The following is a 6172-nucleotide window of genomic DNA, read 5'->3' as shown; positions in this document are numbered from 1 at the left end:
TATATATATATTAATTAACACACATACAATTCACTTATATTTGGAAGTCCATAGCTTATCTCAGGTAGACACAGTGATTTGGATTTTGATGAGGGTAGACTAGAATATGATGGAACATCACTGCAAGAACACATATAGGAGCAAAATGGTCACAACTTGAATGGAGAGAGAGAAAGAGAGAGAGAGAGAGAGAGAGAGAGAGAGAGAGAGAGAGAGAGAGAGAGAGAGAGGGCAAATAAGAAACATAGAGACACACAGAGAGAAACTAGGCCCCACAACTACTCTCCAGGGCATGCTCCCAGCAACCAACAGAACTCCCTGCCCAGCTTCCTAAAGGCACATGGCCCCTCCCAACCCTTTATACATGAGCCTTTAGGGTCACCAACTCAGACTATAGCCCTCAGGATTCAGTTTCTTGAAAGGAAATTTATTCTCCTTGCTCTGCAACTTAACTGGGCAGAATGCCTACACCAGGGTCCAACCATGGATATAGCTCAATTTAACTCAGCATCTCTGCTCCAATTGTTCAGTCAGAACCAAAGTGGTAGGAGTCACTTAGGAAAAGATCTTCACATGGAAATGGCAGAACCAGAACAATTCCAACCACACTAGTGATTCTCAACTAGAACCACTTCTCATTGGTGTCATCATATTGCCTATAGCAAATCTCATAGCCAAGCTCAAAGCCAAGAATAGGGAAGTATATTTTTCCCATGATGGAGAAGATCAAAGAGGAAATATTTGTGGATACATTTCTCCCTATGTTTTCCTATAGGACACATTATCATGGGCTGTGAAGTCAGTGAGAGGAACCAAACATTACCTAAAGCACAATTGTTCTGAGATCAAGCACAACTCAAACTCAATAGAGTATGAAATAAATTTAATCCCCCTGAAAACCCTCATCAATAAGTTAGAGGTTGCAAAAATTTCCCCAAGAGGGCTTATTATTTCTTTCTGTGTGCTATGACCAAGTCTCCATAGCTGCTACCAGGTAAGCAGTGAGGCCTGATTTATGAGCGTGTAGACCAAATGGTTCATTGTGCAAATTATAGAAAGGTCAACCATCAAACACGTAATTCAGTCATTTATGAATTTCCTACCAAAGTATAACTCCTGATTCAGTTAGCAATATAAATATTTAACATCTTGCTGTGCAGAAGTAATTCTGTATTTGGCTTCATCTGTTATTAATAACTATTTAATATAACTCTGGTTTTAAGCTCCAGATTGGCAGTTAGAACCTTTTGAGATGTATTTCTGACTATCAGAGTTGGTGCTAGTATTAGGCCTATGGTACTTTGAATGAGAATGGCCCGCTCAGATGTTTGAATACTTGGTCCCCAATTGGTGGAACTTTGGGGGAAGGATTAGTGGGTGTGGCTTTATTGGAGGAGGTGTCTCAATGGTGAATGTGCTTTGAGATTTTCTTTTTATCATTCCCATTTTCTGCCGACTATTGTGGATCAAGATGTGAGCTCTTAGGTGTTCCTTCCCCTGCACCTTTACTTTATCATCATGGACACTAATCCTGTGAGACCATAAGCCCAATTAAATGATTTCTTTTATAAGTCCCCTTGGTCATGATGCTTTGTCACAGTAATAGAGAAGTAGATAAGACCCTTAAGAGCATTAGAAAAGTTTTCTCCCCACAGCCCTTGACAATTCCTTGCACTTACAATCTCTTCCTTTTCTATGGGATAATGACACCATTCCCAGCTGGGTGTGGCAGTTTAAGCATGCAATCCTAGCACCCAGGAGTCTGAGCAGAAAGTTTGTCATGTGTTTGAGCCAAACATACTGAGGACACAGACTGAGTTCCACGCTACCCTGAGGTGCAGTGTGAGATCTCATTGGAAAAGAAGCCAGCACCAGCTTCTCCCATTATCTCCTGAAAGCTTCTGTATGGTACAATCTGCCAGCCTCGGGATAGTTTGGTTCATTTTACCATCAGTGTGAGCAAGTTACCCAGAGAACATCCTAAGGCGAAAGAATCACTTTAGCTCCCAGTTTCAGGAGACTCAGGTCATAGCTGTTTGGTCCCATACTCTTAGATAGAACATCATGCCACAGAGAGCCTGTGTGGCAATGGAGGGCCTTCAAGTCCCAGAGGGCAGGAAGCAAAGAGAGATGCAGGATCCCAGAACAAGAGACAGTATGGTGTTCATAAGCCTCACTCCTGAAGTTTCCAGAGCTTCCCAAAACAGTGTCACCATCTGGAGATTAAGTATTCATCACACAAGGGAACAGTTCATATAGAACAATGGTTCTTAAACTTCCTAAGGCTTTAATACATTTCCTCATGCTGTGGTCATTCCCCAACCATAAAATTATTTTTCTTGCTACTACATAACTGTAATTTTGCTATTGTTATGAATCGTAATGTAGATATCTGATGTGCAGGATATCAGATTGAGAACCACTAACACAGAAAATACAGCTGTGTCCTCAAAACATTCGTGAGGCTGTAGGTGTGCTGCCAATCTTTTAAATAAATGAGATTTCAAATCAAATTTCAGTTTTCTGGCTTTTCTTGAAATGGGACAGTATCTAGGTAATCCTGATCTTTATTTGTGGATTTCTGGTGTCTAGTTGAGACCCAGCCGTGCCTTGGAGAAATCTGGGTACACCCCCATAGTTCAGTCCCTGGGTCTCTACCTCAATAGCTGGCCTGGCCCAGTTGAGTACTTAGGTTTCTTCTTCTTTGACTATATTTATGTGAATAATGGCCTTTCCCCAGGACCTGTGATTTTCTCTGTGCACAGCTTCCTCTCTATCAAGAGAAGTGCAATTGATCTATCTCACTCCTCCATCTTTCCAAGACTGACCACATCTGTTCTCATAGATGAGAACATTGCTCTCAATGTCAGCACAAAAAACCAACAGGGGGCTGGCCTGGAACCTGAAGAGCATCTCCTGGCCTCTGGCCACCCAACCTACTCTGTGGCCTCTGAAACTTGATGTGTTTCAGATTAGATACACGTCTGAAGACAGACATTTACCCATCTCCTGTTTATACTCAGTGGCTCCTAAGTGAGATATGTTTCTTTATAGCAAAATTATACAGCCATTTTCTTCCTATCTATGTTGTAGGTTGTTTTCTGCCTTCTGAAGTTATCCACACATGACCCTACTGAGCATGCAGGGGGGCAGGGAGAGGCTATGATCCTCCTCTGGTGACCCTTTGTGGTTTCTTCAAGCTGCAAAAAAAATTAAGTCTTCTTTTAATTAGTTTTCCAAAATGTTTCAACTCAGTACCCATAGATTTTAAGGTAAATCCAAGAACAGTGACCAGTATAGGTCCATGTACCTCGGCTGCTAACCAAATCCCTCCTAATCACAAGTGAAAGACGAGGTCAGTATAATTTTAAAGAAGGATAAAAGCGCACAGATGGAGGTTAGTATTCTGCCTTATTGGAAAGAGAGACAATTATTTTTATTCTGTGAAAGAATTGAACATGTGTCTTGGGCTTCCGCTTGTGAACAAACCTGAAACGATTCCAGCAACTACTGAACCACATTGCTAGGGAAAGCCCCCGACTCCTCCCAAGCGAGGCAGTCTTCTAGTAGAGCAGTCTTAATCTGGTTGTTTAGACACATCTCATGCTCGCTCCTGAGGGATCTATGGCTGGCTCTCAGTTTCATTATAAATGTCAGAGCATGATAGAGTTGTGATTTGTGATTTTAAAAGGCACTTTTTATCATATGTCCCTCTTCCTAGACACTTGGAGTTCTGTTTTATTTTGTTTGTTTCAATAAGTTTGCCATTGGTATATGAGATTTCTCCTCAGCCTATGTGTGTACCGGTATGGAAAGCTTGCTAAAACCCAGGTTGCTTTATTTTAAAACCCAGCAAGTGTCTACTGCCAAAGGCAGGGTGGGAGCTAGCCTGTGTAATCATAGTATTTATGGTCTCATTTCTGAGCTCCTTATTTATCTAATTAAAAGAAAGCAAATGGGTCTAAAAGGAAGAGGGGGAAAAAGAGAATTTTGCCTTTTTGTGCAGGGAGCCCCTGCCTTCTATTCTTTTGCTCCCCCACTCCACACACACTGACACATTTATAACCCAAATGGACACTCCAGCTAGAAGCAGGACAATGGAAGTAGAAGATTGTGTTCTATACCACCAAAACCAAAGGAGACAATCTTTCACACTTCCAGGTAGCAGGGGATGTTCATTGATGAAGAGTTAATGAGAGAGGGGGAGGAGAAAAAAGGGGGAGATGGGGAAAAGGGGGAGGGAAGGGAAAGTGAAAGAGAGGAGATAGGGAAAGAGGGAGGAAAAGAGAGAGAGGAAGAGAGAGAAGAGGGGAGAGAATAAAGAGAGAGTGCATGCAGGAAGCAAAGCTAAATTAAAATACCAGTTCCAAGGGAGATGGAGACACTGCTAACATCAGGAGTCTGAAACCATGAGTGGCGTTTGGGACAGTGAAACTGAAACAGAATTCAGACCAGTGAAGTGCTAGTTGTGGGAAGGGCTGCCATGGGCCATCACCTGAGCTTGCCATTTTATGTAAGATTTGAGGACACTCCCCCAAAGAATCGCAAGCAATGAGAAGAATTTAAGACCTAAAGAGCTGATTCCAGACATCAGGATCCATGTTCCTGGCATGTCAGCTGAAAATGGGTAGGCTTTTCATTAGCAGAACCTAGACATCTCACCTGTCCTGAGTCCAAACTCCCAGCAGGCCTTGGAGAAAAGTGACCTCCTATGCCATTGCCTCGTTATCCAACCATCTTCTTGCTTTGGGACAGAGACTTCGAAATTCTCTACAAGACAGAATTCAGACAATTAGTGGCTGATTGCTCCGTATAAAGTAGGCAGGTTTGCTGAGTGTTTTGAATTAAGGATGATTTTTTTGGTTAAAACTGGAATGTCTGACCATCGGGCTGTTCCTTATTCCCCTCAATGAGGGGGCGCAGCAAGAGAGGGTGCAGGGGCTCTTGCATTTACATCACCCCCGTTGCCATGTGCAGACTTTCTTACTGCCAGGAGAGAAAAACAAAATCTTCCTTTCACCTTGGAAGCTCTGATTTCTTCTCTATTCTGCCTCTGCCTTCCCTGCATGTGTGGGTGAATGGCAAAAGCCTTTGACACATTCAAAAAGACCTGTGTTAGGAATGAGTCTCCAAGGCTTTTCAAAACCACCCACAAAATGAGAAAAAGTTGTCTTTCTCACCCCGACAGAAAATTCCCCGCTTTTTAATAAGCTATCAAGCAAGAAAGTGGGGCTACTTTGGGCTTCACTAGCAGTGAAGAGCCAAGGATTTATTTCCTGCCATATCTGTAACGTGAATAGACCTTCAGGGTCCCTAAACATTCCATACAAGATGACTTATTGGATCTTTGGGGTTCTCACAGGACACGAAGGATCTCAGTAAGAAGGTTCCATGGTCAAACTAATTTAGACAAAGGTCACAGAGTCCTGGGGAAGGGAATATAAGGAAGGGCTTAGCAGGCCAGAAAGCCCCTATAATTACACCAACAGGCCTCATTAAAACAAAGATGACTTAGAATGAATTGGTTAAGGTTTCTACTACTGTGACTAAACACCCTGACCAAAAAGCAAGGTGGGGAGGAAAGGGTTTATTTGGCTTATGCTTCAACATTGCTGTTCATCTCCGAAGGAAGTCAGGACAGGAACTCAAACAGGAAAGGATCCCAGAGGCATGAAGAGAGCTGTTTACTGCTTGCTTCCCATGACTTGCTCAATCCACCTACTTAAAGAACCCAGGACCAGCAGCCCAGGCATGGCACTGCCAACCACGGACCAGGCCCTTCTCTACCCTCCCCCCACCCCGCCATCACTAATTGAAAAAATGCCTTACAGCCCGATCTCAAAGAGGCAGTTCCTCAGCTGAGGCTCCTTCCTCTGATGATTCAAGCTCATGTCAAGTTAACATACAGAACCAGTCAGTCCAGTGTTCTTGTGAGAAAAGGTGAGATTGTTGGAAATATTTAGATTGTCTTTATATTAAAGTTCCTTCTAGAGCCATCTAAGGAAGAAAATATTTTTCCTTATGGTTGCAAGTGAGATTTATGTTACTTTATGCTTTGGTATGACATTGCCAAAGACTTCTGTAGCCACACTGGCCTGTTCCAAGGAGCACAGTGGGATTACTCACTGGACCATAAAAATAAGCCTGTGTCTCTTCAAAACTTTTCCTAGCT

This window comes from Microtus ochrogaster, chromosome 16 (assembly GCF_000317375.1).
Source record: "Microtus ochrogaster isolate Prairie Vole_2 chromosome 16, MicOch1.0, whole genome shotgun sequence".
NCBI lineage: Eukaryota > Metazoa > Chordata > Mammalia > Rodentia > Cricetidae > Microtus > Microtus ochrogaster.
The sequence above is the reverse complement of the archived record's forward strand: the minus strand, read 5'-3'. Positions refer to the sequence as shown.